The sequence below is a fragment of the Acomys minous genome (assembly GCF_964271855.1).
Source record: "Acomys minous genome assembly, chromosome: 2".
In the NCBI taxonomy this organism is placed as follows: Eukaryota; Metazoa; Chordata; class Mammalia; order Rodentia; family Muridae; genus Acomys; species Acomys minous.
The window spans coordinates 116,929,406-116,949,176 of NC_140484.1; the positions used below are offsets into that span (position 1 = coordinate 116,929,406).

Genomic DNA, 19,771 nt, shown 5'->3' on the forward strand with positions numbered 1-19,771 from the left:
GGCCAGTTGTGGTTATAACAGAGCCTGAGTTGTGACACCATTGAGTCATGGTAAAGTATACGGTGAACTTGACCCTCTGGCGGGGTCTGCTAGTGTCGGCTATGAATAACTACCTCTCGAAGCAGAGTTAAATTTCTTTGAACTTAATTTCACCTTATAAACAAAATGAACTTAATTTCGTCTTTTATAAACCAAGTGGAAGATGAACAGCTTCAGCTACGTTACAAAGAGCAGGCCCTAACAACGTCCATTCTTCCTGTCAGGGTATGGTCTGATCTGACAAGGCATGGGTAAACCACTACTGAGGACCCTTGTAGCTGTGTGGCCCACAGCAGGTGTGCTAGCTCGCTCTACTGTTACTATGGAGACAGTGGATGCAAGCCGAGTACCATCCCCACCTTACGCTAGGCTTCTGCTGTACAGACTTGCTGGGGGACTGGTCTCAGACCCGTGCCGTGTGGCGTTCTGGTCAACAGTGGATCACATTCGCAGATGTAGTTGCATAAGATTAAACAGCACAAATGACACATAGAGTAGGTAATGTCAACTCACAGTGACAGCATGCCATAATGTTGCAGTTCTCAGAAAAATATCGGCCAGTAAGCTAGGCATAACTGTAGTTTACTAAGGGAGTCATTACCATGAGTCCCAGTCCCGTGTAGCTCTCAGGGAACAGAGAAAGATTTACACAGAGACAGACAGTCACACCGGGGACACCAAGTGAACATGAAGGTGGAGATCTGCAAATCAAGGAATACAGAAGAATGCCCGAGATTACAACGAACCACCAGTAGCTTTGCAAGAGGCATGAAAAAGATGTTCCTGCAGAGATTCATAAATAATCCTGTGGGCCCTCGGACATCAGACTTTAAGCCCTTAAAATGGAGATAATAAATCTCTGTGGTTTAAAACCATTCTTCCTTTTTTTTTTTTTTTTTTTTTTTGAGATTTATTTACTATTATGTATACAGTGCTCTGCCTACATATACACCCGCAGACCAGAAGAGGGCACCAGATCTCATTGTAGATGGTTGTGAGCCACCATGTGATTGCTGGGAATTGAACTCAGGAGCTCTGGTAGAGCACTCAGTGCTCTTAACCACTGAGCCATCTCTCCAACCACCCATCCTGCCTTTTGAGAGAAGCCCTAGCAAGCCTTTCAAAGCCTACCAAGACTAGGATCTCCCTCCAACACTGTTGAAGACGGCAGCTGGTAAACCAAAAGAAGGGAGGCAAATAAAAGGTGAAACAGCTAAGGGGCGTGGTCTCGCTCCAGGAGCTTGCGCTGTGTAGCTACGGTACCACTTCAAGGAGGAAGAAGGCAGCAGGTGAGCTGTGAGCGTAGTGAACTCTGCCCTATGCTGAAGGACGTCGTCACGAGAGAGTATCTTCTCTGGATTTGTAAGAGGCTCCTTCTTCGTAAGGATTTTCTTTTAGATATTGAGGTCTAGAGCAGTTAATTGGTCTAGACAATGAACTTATTTAAATATTTAGCCCTTAGTGCTAAAATGATTATGAAGAAGATTAAACTGTATGTGCCAGGCTTTGGAGAGATACTGGTTCATTTTACAGATGGGAAGACTGAGACATGAAGGTTACAAAGCCCTGGCGTGCTTCATTTCAAGTGTCTGCTTGCTAATGACTGTCCTCAAACCACTGCACGCAGGACACAGACTAAGTCAGCGGACGCTCTGGTCTCTCCCGCAGGAATCCTTACCTCGAATGCAAAGAAGGAGCTAGTCTGCAGCCAGGATGGGAGAGGTAAGTGAAGCGGTAATCCTGGATGTGGGATCCAAAGGGGCCAGACACCCCAGTAATCAAGGTAAATATCCAGGCACGGCAGCGCATGCCTGCAATCCCATCTCTCAGGAAGCAGAGGCAGGAGGATTATTACAAGACCAGCCTGTATACATCATGAATTTCAGGCTAGCCAGGCTTACATGTTAGAGTCAGTCTCAAAAAACCAAAAAGAGAAACAATATTTTCATATATTATTTTAAAAATTAAAATGAATGTAAAACAACCTATGATGAACGAAGCAATATAATTTTAAGTAAATGTCAGTGATATTCAGGGCTATACTGAAGACCAAGGCAAAAGAAAACTATATGCCCCCTCGCCTTTTTTTGACAGGGTTTCTCTGTGTAGCCTTCGCTGTCCTGGACTCGCTTTGTAGATCAGACTGGCCTCAAACTCACAGTCATCCGCCTGCCTCTGCCTCCTGAGTACTGGGATTAAAGGCACACACCACCACACCTGGCCTTTTATGGAGATAGACTCATCAGTCTTTGCAAGGTCTGTGTATTCCTGCATGTGTGTGTGTGCATGCCCATGCGTGTGTAGGGTTTATAAGTATACTTGTGCCTGGGTGCTCACTTGTGAAGGCCAGAGGTTGAAGTTGAGTGTTTTCCTCCATCACACTGTACTTGATCTACTACCTATTTCATTTTTAGTGGAAAGAATTGTAATTGGAGGTCTTTTTTTTTTTTTTGACCATGTGATACTCATAAACAATTTCTATTTCAAATTGTAAATATATTTTTTTAAATTTTTTAAAAATGTATTTATTATGTATACATTGCTCTGCCTGCTTGTACCCCTGCAGGCCAGAAGAGGGCATCAGATCACATTATAGATGGTTGTGAGACACCATGTGGTTGCTGGGAATTGAACTCAGGATCTCTAGGAAGAGCAGCTTTTTAGTTGCTCTTCAATTGTTTTTTTCTCTTTTGGTGGTTCTGAAATTTTTGATGATGCTATGACTTGGCATATGTTATAATTTTCACCATGGTCTTTGGTATCTGTTAATCTTTCTTCTGTGCCCCTTATAGTATTTATCCATCTGAGAAAATTTTGAGATACTGTTTTTTTGGTTTTGTTTTGTTTGGCCTTTTTTTTTTTTCTTTTTCTCTCTGCTTCCTCCTCCTCCTTTTTGAGACAGGATGTTTCTATGTAGCTCTGGCTGGCCTAGACCCTGCCACATTGATGAGGCTAGCCTTTAACCTGTAGCAATCCTCCTGCCATGTGTCTCCAAAGTGTTAGAATTACAGGAATATGCCCCTATACCTGACTACTAAGTTTTCAAATATTCTTTTTCTGCAGTATCCTCTGTCATGTCCTTTAAGGACACTCAAGTATATAAGTCCCTTTGGGATTGCTCTGCAGTTCACTGGAACTCTGCTTTTGGGGGGTGGGGCAGAGTTTCTCTTTGTAGCCTTGGCTGCCCTGAACTGCTTTGTAGACAAGGCTGGCCTCGAACTCACAGAGATCTGCCTACCTCTACCTCCCTGAGTGTTGGAATTAACGGCATGCACCACCACCACCATCCAGTTTCTGCTCATTTTTTTTTTTTTGTTTCTGCTCATTTTTTAAAAAATCATATTTCTTCTCCATTTCATGTTGAATAGTTTTAATTATAGTGCTTAAAATTCATTGGTGTGTTTATTGTCTGATCTTATGTGGATCCAATTAAAGTTATTTTCATTTCAATAGGAGATGGCACTTTTTTTAAATAAAAATTTCAGTTGGGATATTTATAGTATTTTCATTAATCCATTTAATTTTTAACATGCAGTATACAATTACAGTACTTTGGAGTATTTTATTTCCTAAAAATCACATCCAATAAACATAAATATAAATAAATAAATACTAAAACAAACAAATAAATAAAGGTAGTGGAGTGTGGCAGTGTAGACCTTTAATGCCAGTACTCAGAATGTAGACTCAGGAGTTCAAGGCTAGCCTGGTCTACACAGTGAGTTCCCAGACAACCCTGCTCAAAAAAAAAAAAAAAAAGCAAATAAATAAATATAATTAAAAAATTTTAAAGTATACTTTTAGCAAAACATCTTCAATGGAAGTGAGCCAAGTGATGGGGAAGAGAGATGACACTGTTTATTATATATAGCCTAATATTAGGAAGAAATTCTTTTTTACAAGTAATTAATTAATTAATTAATTAATTGTATATGAGTGCTTTATCTGCAGAAGGCACCAGATCACATTATAGATGCTTTTAAGCCACCATGTGGTTGCTGGGAATTGAACTCAGGACCTCTGGAAGAGCAGACGGTGCTCTTAACCATTGAGCCATCTCTCTAGCCCCCAGAAAGAAATTCTTGACTATCCCAATGAGTTGTCTTAAAGGAAGTGATGCGACAGAACTACTCCCATTTAACCAAGTGCTTCCTTCCTGTGTACCCTACAAGGGATCACATCTGGGATCTGAGGACTTATACTCTTGGTTTCTCTTACTGACCTGTGACTTTATATAGTCTTTGGTTATGTGTATTGCAAAGATCTCATTATGATGCTGCTTAGTGGATTAATTTAATGTTTTTTAAGATTTTCTTTCTTAGCCGAGTGGTGGTGACACCCGCCTTTAATCCCAGTACTCCGGAGACAGAGGCAAGTGGAGCTCTGTGAGTTCGAGGCCAGCCTGGTCTACAAAGTGAGTCTAGGACAGCCAAGGTTATACAGAGAAAACCTATCTTGAAAAACAAAAACAAGATTTTCTTTCTTTCTTTTTTTGGTTTTTTGAGACAGGGTTTCTTTGTGTAGCCTTGGCTGTCCTGGACTTGCTTTGTAGACCAGGCTGGCCTCAAACTCACAGAGATCTGCCTGCCTCTGCATCCCAAGTGCTGGGATTCTAGGCATGGCCTACAACACCCGGCATTAATTTTTAAAAGATTTATTTATTTATTATTTATACAGTGTTCTACCTGTATTTGAACAAGCAGGCCAGAAGAGGACACTAGATCTCATTATAGATGGTTGTGAGCCACCATGTAGTTGCTGGAAATTGAACTCAGGACCTTTTTTTTTTTTTTTTTGGTTTTTCGAGACAGGGTTTCTCTGTGTAGCCTTGACTGTCGAACTCACTTTGTAGACCAGGCTGTCCTCGAACTCACAGCGATCCACCTGCCTCTGCCTCCAGAGTGCTGGGATTAAAGGCGTTCGCCACCACACCCGGCTTGAACTCAGGCCCTTTGGAAGAACAGCCAGTGCTCTTAACCTCTGAGCCATCTCTCCAACCCCTGAATTGATTTAATTTTGACAGAAAAATTTATCATTCTTTTCTATCCTGTCAGAATTTATATTTTATTTAAGACTGTCTCTAGGTAAAGTTTTCTTTTACTTTTCCTGGAAGTGGGTGGGGTTGTGGCAGGGTGTATGTGCGGGAGGGGGGTTTCATGCTCTCCCTGGCTCAGAGAGGACCTGGGTTCAATTCCCAGCACCCACATGGCAGCTCACAACTGTCTGTGACTTTAGATTCCATAGGGAATCTGACACTCTCACACCAATGCACATAAAATTAAATTATTTTTTTTAAAATGTCACATTGGCAGGTTCTAGACTCACTGTTGGGACAAGGCTCCAAGCATGCCTGTGAAGGATTACTAGATCAGGCTAGTTGGAGACTATTTAGGAGAGACCCAGGCACTGCACTTACATACATGCAGGCGAAACATCCACGCACGTGTAAAAAATAATGCTCTCAACTGCGGATGTTGCTCAGTGGTAGAGCCCTTCTCTAGCATGTATGAGGATTTAGGCTCAAGCCTCAGCAATACAGGAAAGACAGAACTTTCTCCTTTCCCCGGAGATGCTGCTTTAGTATCTTCTCACACATTTCCCTCCCCTGAAAATGAAACAGATGGCAATTCAGTCCCCATCTTTTCTGGGCAACCTCTGTTTTCCTTCTGTGGAAGTTTTTAGGCTCTTCCTTTTAGCTTTACAATATCTTGTTAGGATTTGTAAGATGCATGTGTGTGCATGTATGTATGGTGTGTTTGTATGTATGAAGTGTGTGTGTGTGTGTGTGTGTGTGTGTGTGTGTGTGTGTGTATGTTTAATTTACTCTGCTTAACTCTGCTTAATAGCCTTTCAGCGTACAGTCACAGTCTCACTCGCCTGGGCTTTGCTGCTTAGGTTTGGCTGGCCCTCGGGGAGGTTCCCAGGGATCCACCTGTCTCTGCCTTCCCAGCATTGGGATTACAGATGTAGGATACACACACACCCTTTTCCACATGGGTTCTGGATATCAAAACCGGGCCTTCCTGTGTGCTGCACAAGCACTTCACCTGCAGAAGCCCTCGCCTGTAACTACTTTCCCATTTCTTCTGCAGGGGAGAAGTGCAGAGCACACGGCGTTTCTACAGACTGTCAGCCATCTTCTCCCTCATACTATATTCGTTTCCTCGATTTTAAATATGAATGGTGAAGACTCTCCCTTCAACGCTTGAAGACAGCTGCCAGTATGACGTAAGGGTTAAGAAAGCGGATCTGAGCCAGGCGTGGTGGCGCATACCTTTAATCCCAGCACTTGGGAGGCAGAGGCAGGTAGATTGTTGTGAGTTCAAGCCCAGCCTGGTCTACAAAGTGAGTCCAGGACAGCCAAGGCTACACAGAGAAACCCTGTCTCAAAAAACAAAACAAAAACAAAAGTCTAAGAAAGCGGATCTGGGCACTGGGGGTGTAGCTCTGTGGTTGACTGTTTGCCGGGAGAGAGGGAGAGTGACAGGACCATAGCTCAGATGGTTAACAGGTGAATTCTGCTTCACAGATGGACACAAGTCTGAGCCTACAGACGCACGACGGGAGGGAAGCGTGTGCGGCCAAGATTCAGGAAAAGGGAAAACTAAGGGTGAAAGGGAGACTGAGGGTATGGAGGTAGCTTCCAGTTGATTGATTTCTCCAGGGAAAAAGTGAGGCATGGCATGGAGTTCTGGGGAGAGAGGAGGAGTGAACATTCTCTTGAATGCTGGGGAGTGCACTGAGAGAAATATTTAGTGTCTACAGAACAATCACACCTTCCTGGTACCTAGCCTCCTGACCTAACATTCCGTTCTTGCTGTAAATTTGTTTCCTCAATTTTGGCAGCAATGGCTCAAGGGGACCTGCTATGAGGAGTTTTTGCTTTAAGCCAGATCTTGGCCTTCAGAGGTCACTCTAGCACCTGAGTCCAGGTGTGTTCCCTCATGAAGGAGAAAAGTGTGCAGCCACCAGCAGACATGCCAGTTAGGAAGCTGCTTCACCTGGCTCCTTGTTAGGGACTTTTCTTCTCCATTTTACTTATTGATTGATTGATTGATTGATTTTTCGAGACAGGGTTTCTCTGTGTAGCTTTGGCTGTCCTGGACTCACTTTGTAGACCAGGCTGGCCTCGAACTCACAGTGATCCACCTGCCTCTGCCTCTCAAGTGCTGGGATTAAAGGTGTGCGCCACCATGCCCAGCTTCTCCCCACCCCCACCCCCTTTAGAAAAGGCACCTGGAAGATACTAGAAGCCACTTGTGATAACCAAGAACCTAACAGCAGCGTTCAATTCCCATTTGATATTTCATGCCATACATCTGTTCGTGAGATTCAACATGCAGCCAGTACTAGTTCCCTCAGAAATCTTGGTGCTGACATAATAGGGTTCTTGTGTCCTTTCAAGGTCTCACATTAACATGTTAAAAATACAAGATGTGCCTAGTGTTAGATTGTGATTGATCAAGGCCGCGTGGAAATAAAAGGCAGAGAACACTGACCTCACTGAGGCAGCCCATCCTTGACTAGAACAGCGAAGGGCAGTGGTCTCTCTGATGGGCGGAGACTGTGCTGTGGGGCTGGGAAAGCCAGGGTTGTATAGGGGAGTCAGAGCAAGGAAATTTTTGTGGTTTTTATGGTAACTGCTGGTGGGATAGATACCTGGGGTCATTCATAGAATGAAAAACTTAATTTCAGGAATGAACAACCTGTACGATTTAAGTTGCACGCCATTCTGGGCAGCATGATGAAGTCACACTATTTTCTTGTCTTTCTGGGCCATGACTCATTCCAAGGAACATATGGGAAGGTGTGAAAGCCATTATCAAAACAGTTATTAAAGCTGAGCCGCTAGCACGCACGTGGAAGATGGGGGCAGGGCAGTTGGGAGTTCAGCCCGGGCTCCATGAGACCTTATCCCAAACCAAAGTAAAATAAACAAAGCAACCACAACTAAAATGATCAGTTATGTGAAGGAAGAGAAAGATGCTTAACAGGGTGTGGAGAGAGACGGCAGGGCCTGGAGCAGTCTCTTGGCTGGGACGACAGCAGGGTAGCCATGCTGAAAGCGGAGCCTTCTTGGGTGCTATAAGGGTAAAGGGGATGGAGGGACCGGCAGCGGGGTCTGGCTGAGGAGATGGCTGGTGTTTGGCTGTTAGCAAATTGGTTGTTAATCTATCAATGTTAGTAATTTGTCCCTAGAAATGAAGCAGAGTGATGTAAAGGGCTGGAAATAAAGATGTGAGCTATGCTGGGCAGAGGAAACTGACGGAGGCACAGCCACGGTGACGTCACGCAGGAGGTGGTACAAGCTGAAAGCATTACGCAGGATGAAAAGGAACTTATACAAGGCATAGTTTACAAAGACAGACAAATCATAGTCCTATATGGACCACAGATATAGTAACTAGAAATATAAAGAAAACATTTTGGGGAAAACAAAAAACAAGCAAGCAAGCAAACAAACAAAAAACCCAACCTTTTTAATGACTGAGCCATGTCTGCTGCCCCTGACTTTGAATCTTCTGTGTATATGTAAATACCACCAATTGTCTAGCAGGAACCACGAGGTACAGACTGATAAATAACTTGTTCATGTAAATAAAACTGTACCACCTATGAACTTTCCGAACAGATTGACAATACATAGGTATATGTCTATATTAAAACCATCCCATAAAAATCAGGCCTGAGCCAGGCGGTGGTGGCGCACGACTTTAATCCCAGCACTCCGGAGGCAGAGGCAGGCCGATCACTGTGAGTTCAGGGCCAGCCTGGTCTATAAAGCAAGTCCAGGACAGCCAAGGATACACAGAGAAACTCTGTCTCTCAAAAAATTTAAAAAAAATAATAAATCAGGCCTGAGACCTTTTCAAACATACCAGACCAATGTAACATACAACACGCTCACCATGTGGTTGCTGGGAATTGAACTATGAACTTTTGGAAGAACAGACAGTGTTCTTAACCTCTGAGCCATCTCTTCTGCCTCATATAGGTGGTTTTTATTCTACACTGTAGGGCTAGAGAGATGGCTCAGAGGTTAAGAGCACTGCCTGCTCCTCCAGAGGTCCTGAGTTCAATTCCCAGCAACCACATGGTGGCTCACAACCATCTATGGTGAGGTCTGGTGCCCTCTCCTGGTCTGCAGCTGTACTGGCAGGCAGAGCACTATTTACATAAAGTTAAATAAATAAATCTTAAAAAATAAATAAATCTACATTGTATTGTATCATTCAAGCATCAGGACAAGTTTCACACCGAGTTTTCTATTCCAACTTAAAAGAAGCGAGAACTCTAAAGTTTCTTACTTTTGTTTTTCATATTGTTAGAATAATGTGAAAATGCTCCGTGTTTACCACTCTAAAGGCAGTGGGACCTGAGAACAAAGCCTAAAAACCAAAGCCGACTAAAGCCTCAGGCAACAGCTGGCTTTATTCAGAGCGTCAGACCATTTATACTTGGAGGGTTAAGAAGCATCACAGGAGTAAGGTGTTCACTCACAAGGATGAGGCACACGTGGCAAAATCATGCTTTTCCACCGCGGCACAGGAATAACAACTGCCGAAGTGAACTCACCCCTACCTGCTACACCCCGGAGAGCATGAGAACACACTAGGAACAGGTCCACGTTGTTGAAGAAGCTGAGGTCTCAAGACTCTTGTTTTCTTGGAGTTTTCTCACAAGCACTAAGAATTCCTACACAACTCCGTTCCTGGGTTGTGTCCCGACACTCCCCGATTTAAGGAACCCAATGTCTTTTTAAATAGCAGCGCTTAATCTAGTAGAGCCATGGGCATGGGCATCAGTCTCACTCATAGCAGATTCTAAATATCAATAATTGGAATCTAATAGTGCCCCAGAAGAATAACATACTTTGACCTAAAAGTTATTTGCAAAAACTTTTAGTATTTTAATCAAAATGCTTCATTGATTTGCAATAAAAATGTTATCTTTAAAACACTGAAATTCCCTAACAGGAAAAAAAAAAATCTCAACCTACTCAATTACTTATTTTCTTTTAAAAAATTATTTATTTTTAATGTTATGTGCATTGGTGTTTTGCCTCTTTGTGTGTCTCTATGAGGTTGTCAGATCCTGGAGTTATACACAGTTATGAGCTGCCATATGGCTGCTAGGAATTGAACTTGGGTCCTCGGGAAGAGCAACTGGTACTCTTAACCACTGAGCCATCTCTCCAGCCCACCCCTCAATTACTTACTTTCAACAATATTTATATTTGTCTTAAATCTCATACACCTTTTGTTCAGTATATTATAGGTATTTTTATTGGCACCTTTAGATGAATTTCTTTTTAGTTAAAAAAAATTACATTTTGTGTGGGGGTGGGGTGGGGTGTGCGTGCATGTCATGGCCCAGGTGTGGCTATCAGATGACAATTTGGCAGGCATCCATTTTCTCCTTTTACCTGGTGAGTAAAGATTGAACTCAGATCATTAAGATTAGCTGCAAGTGACTTTACCTACTGAGTCATCCCGCTGTCCTGGATGGATTCTGTTTTCTCACATTTTGTTACTGGTATATAACGAGTTTTAACATTAACCTATGCAATTAACCTTTGAACCTATAAACAATTAACCTTTGCTACTCAACCTTCTACTAGTTTATCACTACCATCTTTTTGTTTGTTTTGTTTGTTTTCAGACAGGGTTTCTTTGTGTAGCTTTGGCTGTCCTGGACTCACTTTGTAGACCATACTGGCCTCGAACTCACATCAATCCACCTGCTTCTGCTTCCCAGAGTGCTGGGATTACAGGTGTAATGCCACCACCACGGCCATCATTTTAGAAAAAAAAAAAGTCATTTGAAAATGATATTTTCAGCCGGGCATGGAGCCTCTAATCTCAGCACTTGGGAGGCAGAGGCAGGAAGATCTCTGTGAGTTTGAGGTCAGCCTGGTCTACAAAAGCGAGTCCAGGAAATTCAAGGCTACACAGAGAAACCCTGTCTCGAAAACCCTAAAAAAAAAAAAAAAAAAGAAAGAAAATGATATTTTCATTTCTTGCTTAATGATTCTGTCTCCCCCTCCCCAATAGAATATCTACCATCATGTTGAATATTAGAAGTAAAAATGGGTACTCACATTTTACTGTTTCCTGTGACAATAATTATTAAGTATCATGTTTACAATAGGTGTCTGCTAAAAGCCTTTCATCAGATTGCTGTCTGTTCTTGTTTTGCTGAGTAGATACTGGAGTTATACATTTTAGCCCTCGGGATAATTGTATAGCACTGAACTCCTAAGTTACTAACACGGTGATTGGAGTGGTAGGTTTTATAATATTAAATCACTTCTGGGGAAACCTTCTTTAAAAAAAAATAAATCTAGATAGAGTGTTTAGTAGGTTTGCTGATCTGTAAAAAGCTTTGTGTCTAGCTAGGTGTCATGGCTGGCGCATGCCTCTGATCCCAGCAGGTGGATCTCTGTGAGGAGGAGGCCAGCCTCAGCTACAGAGCGAGTCCACCACAGGCAAAGCTACCCACTGAGAAACCATGTCTGGAAAAAATAAAACAACCCAAAAAGTGCTTTGTCTCTAGGTGAGTTTAGCTCCTCGTTTTCTCTTGAGCTATCTTTGCCAGGCTTAGTAATTAGACAATACTGCTAGTAAATGATCTGAGTACTTTCTTATGCTAAAATACAACGTCCATGACAGCAGATCAGCAAAGTAAAGAGTGGGCAACTTGGTGGCAGGTGTTCCAGGCAGAAGAGCCAGTGTGTGCCTGCATCAGGGTGAGAAAAGCACAGGCCATGCCTAGGAAACAAGTGTGACGTCTCACTGTGCAGCCCTGGTCTCCGCCCTTCCTCATTCCTCCTCTTTTCTTCTGGGTAGCTCTGACTGGCCTAAAACTCTCCATGTAGACTAGTCTGGTCTGGACCGCACAGAGATCTGCCTCTGCCTCCTGAGGGCTGCTATTAAAGGAACCAGAAAGTTACGTCTCCTTAAACCAGTAAGAAAAATTAAGGGGGTTTGGCTCAAACTGATAACAAATTAACAGTTTTGCTTCTGATTTTCTATACTGAATCCAAACACTGCGGATTGCATGTAAGATCCTTTCTTTAAACCTACTTTCACAGACGGATTCTTGTGTTCTTATTTTGCTCTAAATTCTGCCCTATGCTTCTAGGATCCAAAGGAGCTCTGCCTATTTACTGACAGCTTTTGTTGTTGTTTTTCAAGACAGGGTTTCTCTGTGTAGCCAGCCTTTGCTGTCCTGGAACTCGCTGCTCTGTAGACCAGGCTGGCCTCGAACTCAGAGATCCACCTGCCTCTGCCGCCCGATTGCTGGGATTAAAGGCGTGTGCCACCACACCCGGCCTACCGCCAGCTTTTGGCTTGCGCATTCCTGGAGAATTCTGACAGCCTACTGGGGGTGACCATGTCTTCCCTGCAACCTCGCTTGGAAATAAGTCTACACGTGCACTGCACACGCGTCAGACTGGAACGTGCTAGGGTTTTTAATTCAATAGGATGTATGTCTTTTTGTTCGTTTGTTTGTTGTTTTCTGAGACAGGGTTTCTCTGTGTAGCCTTGGCTGTCCTGGACTCGCTTTGTAGGCCAAGCTGGCCTTGAACTCACAGCGATCCACCTGCCTCTGCCTCCCGAGTGCTGGGATTAAAGGCGTGCGCCACCACCGCCCGGCCTAAGATATGTCTTTATAGGACACAGAAACAAGCAGAGCAGTGCTGCCCCAAGACAACACACACACACACACACACACACGATTTCTAGCGATCACCAGAAACTAAGAAAAGGCAAAGATATATATTCAATATTATAAAGCCTGATGCCACCAAGATGCAAATATCAAATAAATCTGTTGCTTTAGTCTCTCAGTATTTGAGGCCTATTTATGGCTGCCCCCCAGGAAACAAATCCAAAAGCGATTTTACTTATCTTCCTAGACTCAAAAGTACCACGCCCCTGACCAAGGCCAAGATGCTCTCTGTCCCTTCCTCGGTGAAGATGAAAGGGCTTGCAGGCAAGAGCTACTGAGTAAAGGCTACTGAGGCGCAGTGCAGACAGTGTTCAACAAGCAGGGTGGCAAGAAGCTTAACGACCAGCGCGGGGTGGTGCTAGGCCACCGTGGAGTGTCGCCGGGGCGGGGCGGAAGATTTCAGTCCCCGGGATGACAGCCGGCTGAGGGAGTAAAGAATAACACACTCAAGCCGCGGATCAGCAAGCTCAAGGCGGTCCCGGAGTCTCCAGGTACCTTTAGCCTAGCTGCAAGCCTAATGACTGGCTCTGAGCATGCGCACAGGGAACTGCCAGCCCTGCTGCGCTGCGCTGAGGCGGGACTTCCTCTCTACCCCCAAGAAACCGGAAGTGGTCTAGTTTTCCACCGGAAGGAGAGAAAAATTGCGACCTGGAGCCGGATACCTGATGCTCTCCGCTTTTGTCTCCTAAAGTTGAGCCAATATCTGGCCACCTGGTGTGGTTGGTGACAGTGGTGTCCCGGTAGACAGGCTGATGTGGCAGGCGTCCCAGAAGTGGGAGTAGAAGAGATGGGTAAGCTGCCGGTTTCCATCCTGCTCTGTGCTTGATTTTTCTCAATCTCTTGTTTTTCTCAGTCTCTTGAAAGAGGGTTGATAGCCCACGGAGCTGCGGTAGTGGGTAGATATTTTTTTTTTTAATGCACTCACACAGACTAAAGTTTAATTAAGCACACACACACGCATACGAACATATACATATTCGCTTATCACAGAGCTGATGAATATCGGCCCTATAAATCCAGGTATTGCGAATCGATGACTCTTGCTGTTGACTGTTGCAGTAATTGTCGCGCGTGCACACACACAAATACAGAGTTGGTGATTTTTAAGTTTCTTGGCTAAGTCGGCAAGATCATTTAATGTTAGAAATGCAACAAAGCCATCTTGATGGTACCTCTTATTTATTCTCCAGCCGAAGGGCAGCAAGGAGACGAGTGGAAAGTCGCGTGGTTTGTTAAGGGCAGAGTCATGACTAAAACGTCATTTCATTTCCAGCCTAGAATTCTGGTACTCCCAGTGCTCCAGGAGGCAGAGGCAGGCAGATCTCTGTGAGTTCGAAGCCAGCCTGGTCTACAAAGTGAGTCCAGGACAGCCAAGGCTACACAGAGAAACCCTGTCTTGAAAAAACAAAACAAGAGGAAGAAGAAAGAAAAGGACGAGATTTTAGTAATGGTGGGTGCTTCTGTTTGGCTTCTACCCTCAGACAGTATCCAAATTTTGTTGTTTAGAGAGAAGGACGATTACTAAGTACTAAGTTACTTTAATTGTTGTTTTATGTCACTTTGTGAGGGAGTCTATAAAATGGTTCTTAAAGACACCTCACATTTGAGAAGAAATCCAGGAAATAGCTGTGGCCTTTACAAGTTTATCATTATCTTTGCAGGCTATAGTTTCCTCTATAAAAATCTTAGATTAAAAACGTTGGGGGGTCTCTGCAAACACCATGGCCAGCAGTGTCGATCCACATGAGGCAGGAGGGAAGTCTGGCTCAACATGACTTAGTAGCCAGCATCGGTTCAGGCTTCTAGAATGTGACCTGGGTGGTTTATTTTAGGCATATTCAAGATAGTACAGTTTGAGCCGGGCTTGGTGGCGCACACCTATAATCCCAGCACTCAGGAGGCAGAGGCAGGCAGATCACTGTGAGTTCCAGGCCAGCCTGGTCTACATAGCGAGTCCAGGACAGCCCAGGCTAAACGGAGAAACAGGAAGGGGGAGGGGAGATAGTACAGTTTGGATAAAGTTTCCTTGTGTGTCACAATTCCATGTGCAAAATAAGGCATAATTACATTGAAGCTCTTTTGAAAGTATGTGTCTCCTCCTCCATAAAGATGGCTCCGACATAGACTACATGTGTTATCCTAAGGGCCTTGAAAGGGATCTAGTATGGTCTCAGCCATACAGATAGTGCAAAGGTCACTAGGCTATTAACCATCTCCTGTTGGTGAGGGATGGGGAGGGTGGGCAGGTGTGGCCTGGCCCTACAGATAGCACACCTAGGCTATTAACCACCTCTTGTCCAGTTTTTTGGGGGTTTTGTTGTTGTTGCTTTTTGAGACAGGGTTTCTCTGTATTGTCCTGGCTGTCCTGGACTCACTTTGTAGACCAGGCTGGCCTCGAATTCACAGTGATCCCTCCCGAGTGCTAGGATTAAAGGCCTGGCACTCTGGTCCTGTTGTAAGAGTCTGGGGGAGCCCTCACCATACAGAGAGAGCAGAGGTCACCAGGCTATTTACCACATCCACCCCCAGCCTTCTGGGCAGAAAACGGGTTATGCATCTCTTTCTTTAAAGAGACAACCCATCATGCTTAACATTCCTGGTTCTCCGAGTACTTCCCTGTGAGCGCAGGGACTTTGTGCCTGCAACAACGAAGTAGCCGATAGCCATATTCTTGTGCTGTGCCTTGTGTTGTGAATAGGTATGGCCCCCATAGACTTACGTGTGTGAATGCTTGGCCCATAGGGAGCCGCACTTTTTGGAGGTGTGGCCTTGTTGGAGGCAGGCTGTGAGGTCTCCTACGCGCAAGCTACGCCCAGTGCGGCACACAGTCTCCTGCAGCCTGGGGATCAAGATGTAGAACTGTCAGCTCCTCCAGCACCATGTGTGCTCCACACCACCGTGCTTCCCACCATGACGATAATGGACTAAGCCTCTGAAACTGTAAGCCAGCCCCAATGAAAGGTTTTCCTTTATAAGTGTTGCCGTGGTCATGGTGTCTGTTCTCAGCAATAAAACTCAAACCAAGACATGCTTAAATTGTAATCTAGGGGGCTGGCGAGATGACTCAGCGGTTAAGAGCACACTGTCTGCTCTTCCAGAGGTCCTGAGTTCAATTTCCAGCAACCATATGGTGGCTCACAACCATCTATGATGTGATCTGATGCCCTCTTCTGGCCTGCAGGTGTACATGCAGACAGAGCACTGTATACATAATAAATAAATAAATCTTTTAAAAAAAATTGTAATCTAGACGGTTAAACTTAGTGGGTCAGGGGACAACTTACACATACTAGTCTGGACCAGGGATTATGAACCACATCTATGATTCACAGCACTTACAATAACACACCATAGGCCTCTGGGCTATCTTAGGAACAGTCAACACTGTACCAAGTACTAAATGTGAGGGCAGAGTTGTATTGTAGTCATGGGCGAGCGCACCACACCTCATCCAGCACCACCTTGGTTCTTCTGCGCTCATTCTGCACAGAGCAGAAGTCACCACCGTTACTGATGGCACCGTGTCAGCTCCCTGGGTGGTTTTGGACAGAAGAGGATTACTGGCCTATGTTTTTAGCTTTGCCCCACATCCCCCAAGAGCCACTGGACAGCTGCCTTGATTTCTTTTTCTTTTTCTTTTTAAGATTTATTTATTTGTCATATATACACAGTGTTTTGCCTGCATGTACACCAGAAGAGGGCACCAGATCTCATTATAGATGGTTGTGAGCCACCATGTGGTTGCTGGGAATTGAACTCAGGACCTTTGGAAGAGCAGGTGGCGCTCTTAACCTCTGGGCCATTTCTCCAGTTCCCGCTGCCTGGATTTCTAATGAAAAAGCTTTCCTTCGATTTATAAGATAAATTGACGTCTCACTTCTCTCTTCAGGTATGTGAATTCCGTGAAAGCAGAGAGCAGTTGTTTCTACACTCTGGTTATTCAGAGGCTGTGCACATACAACCCTGCCTTTGCGTTGTGTAATTCAAGTGGAGCAGACACAGGCCAGTGGTTGTAGTATTGACACTTGAGGATTCTGTAGACGGTGAGTGTTTGTAACTCTGCTTGAGAGAGACGTGGGAATTAGGCAGTGCTTCTGAGCCTTGATTGTGAGCTATTCAGACAGTAGGAGGGCAGAGAGGAGGCGGTCCCACACTAGGTATTAGGAATCAGTTGATGCTGATAAAGTATAAGTGGAAAAAAGACAAAATTGAGTGTCGTCTGATTTTCACTCCTCATTTCTTCCTTACCTCTTGCTGCTTCTCCTTCAGATTAATGTTTGTGATGTGGAAGGAAATAGGTGGCAAAGGACGGGCGGGCTTGTGGAAGGTAAGTGCAAACCCTGTCAGTCCGATTCTAAGAAGTGTGTCCCTGTTTTGTTGACATAAACAACTGGGAAACTGAGTTTTGTTGGGTGGGGACTTTGCTAGTGTGAGGATTACACTCCTGTCTCCAAACCACTCTGTTTAAGTGTCTTAAATTCCCTTCAAGGAAAAGATCCCAATGTAGGCTGAGGAATGAGGCAGTGTGGGTCCAAGTTCACACTGTGGAAGTATTTTGGCTGAGTGACTGAATGTATTTGAATCAGCTATAACTGGTTTACATCTAAAACCTAAAATAAACAATAGTTTCATTCTACCAAATTCGAGTAAGTGAAAACCAGATTCTGCCAGAGTCTGAGAAAGGGAAAATGTCAGTCTGACAATGAGTGGGGCCTCACTTATTTCCAGGATTGCCGTGAGCAGGACGCGGACAGTGGTGTGGTGGGCCACAGTGAGCTTGACAAGAACCGTGCAGCAACAGCTCCTGGCTTGAGTGGCAGCGGTGCCAAGCCACAGGTACTGTCCTTGCTGTGACAGATGCGGACAGGCGGACAGCTGCCTTGCATTTAGCTCTGTTAACCACGGGCAGTGAGGGACGCATGCCTGCAGTGCTCAGATCTCTTAAGGCCTGAAGTTATAGGTTATCTTCTCCTTAACATCTAGGCATTTTTAAGAACAGAGGTTTAAGACGAGGGTTTCATTTTATAGTCCAGACTAACCTTAGACTTGTGGCAGCCCTCCTGTTTCAGCCTCCAAAGAGCTGAGATTACGGGGTTGAGCCACCATGCCCAGCTTTTAGTTTAGTTTCTTCAGATAGGGTCTCATGTAGCGCAGGCTGGCTTCAAACTTACTATGTAGCTGAGGATAACCTTGAACTCTTATTTTTTTTTAAGACTTATTATTTTATTCCGTATACAATGTTCTGTCTGCATGTGTGCCTGCCAACCAGAAGAGGGCATCAGATTACGTTATAGATGGTTGTGAGCCACCATGTGGTTGCTGGGAATTGAACTCAGGGCCTCCAGAAGAGCAAACAGTGCTTTTGTTTAGTTTAGTTTTGTTTTTCGAGACAGGGTTTCTCTGTGTAGCCTTGGCTGTCCTGGACTCGCATTATAGACCAGGCTGGCCTCGAACTCACAGGGATCCACCTGCCTCTGCCTCCCAGGTGTTGGGATTAAAGGCGTGCGCTACCACTGCCCAGCGATCAGACAGCGCTCTTAACCTCTGAGCCATCTCTCCAGCCCCTAACCTGGAACTCTTGATCCTCCTGGCTCTGCTTTCTAACTTCTGCAATTACAGACTTGCCCAGTTCAAGATGATAAAGTTTCACATGGTGGATTTAGTCATAGTCTTCTGGAGACTTAAGAAAATAGAGTCCTTGAAGTCAAGCCGACTCTGCTGTTAGCCTCCTAAATGAAAAGGTAGCTAGAACAGGTCTTGTTTGCAGGTAAATTCAAGACCTACTTATCTACCAACAACCACTATCCGCCTTCCACTGTGTTACTACAGGAAGTGGGCGCTGGTGTGGGAGGTGGGGAAATCCAGAGTGGACAGTCTCACTCCACTGCTGTGATCTACCTGGAGATCAGACGTGGGGGGTTAGAAACTTGAGAAGACGATTCCTATAGTGCAGGTTTTGAGAATCCAAAAGGTGTAGTGTCGTTTACAGAATGCCACATCTCAGTAAATTCCACTGTGCACAGCTTCTGGGGAGTGAGTCATGTAGGAGGAGCAGCTGAGCACGCCCAGCTGCCCAGAAACTTGTTCTGTTTTGTACTGAAGGCCAGGTACATGCTTCAGACGTATGTTACTGCATATGTACAAGCGACTGCTGTCATTTGAATCATCAGGGAACTGACTGTTTATTTTTACTTTTTGTGTGTTTGGCGAAGAGTGAAGAGAGGGTTTATGTCCCGTGGTACCCACACGAAGTTCAAAGGACAGCTTGGAGTTTCTCCTTCCATCACATGAGTTCTGGAGATTGAGCTCAGGTTTGGCAACAAGTTCCCTTACCTGCTGAACCATCCCACCAGCCCCAGGAGCCAATCATTAAACAATACTTTTTTTGCCATTATGGTGGCTCATGTATGAAATCACAACATTTGGGATGCTGAAGCAGGAGGATTGCTACAAGGTCAGCTTTGTCTACCTGGTGAGACACAGTCTTAGAAAAACAAAACAAAACAACCAACAACAAAGACAAAACAAAAAATAATTCTGCAAATAAAAACTTTAATTTTGCCAGAAGTCAATGCTGTTTTATATCCCAGGTTGCTAACTAATAACTAACTAGCAATAGATAACACTCTATCCACTAAAGAGACTGTGTTTGGATAGTCTGATACTAAATGCTTCCCACCACAGTTCTGTGAGGGCTTTACAGACTCTGTCCCCTCTGCTAAGGCAGGGAGCCAGCACCGTGCAATGACTGTCAGGAGTTGCGCACTGAGGCAGGTAATGCTGAGAGAAGAGCAGGTGTGGTGTAGTTTGGCTCATCTGCCCAGTAATCAGGGATTGTGTCGCAGTGGTCTCAGTTTCTATATTAGGCATGGAGTTCAAGGCCAGCCTGGTCCTAATAGTGAGTTGCAGGCCCCCCAGGACTACATAGTGAGACCCTACCTCAAACAAACATACAAATAATGAGACATAAATATTTTATGTGTCTTTCTGTTTTGTT

The 19,771-nt window shown here is 44.5% G+C and overlaps 1 long non-coding RNA gene across 6 annotated transcripts in view; it reads left to right on the forward strand.

The window, feature by feature from the left end:
- Window positions 1-19,771, forward strand: part of LOC311592273 — a 30,355-nt gene that overhangs the window by 10,257 nt on the left and 327 nt on the right. The window contains exons 2-8 of one of the 6 annotated variants that reach the window (XR_014777361.1): window positions 12,962-13,565; window positions 14,048-14,224; window positions 15,517-15,714; window positions 16,664-16,817; window positions 17,044-17,101; window positions 17,264-17,420; window positions 17,503-17,610. This is a non-coding gene — a long non-coding RNA (uncharacterized lncRNA). The remainder of the gene's footprint in view (window positions 1-12,961; window positions 13,566-14,047; window positions 14,225-15,516; window positions 15,715-16,663; window positions 16,818-17,043; window positions 17,102-17,263; window positions 17,421-17,502; window positions 17,611-19,771) is intronic. The other 5 variants (XR_014777362.1, XR_014777364.1, XR_014777365.1 and 2 more) reach the window with 5 other exon arrangements.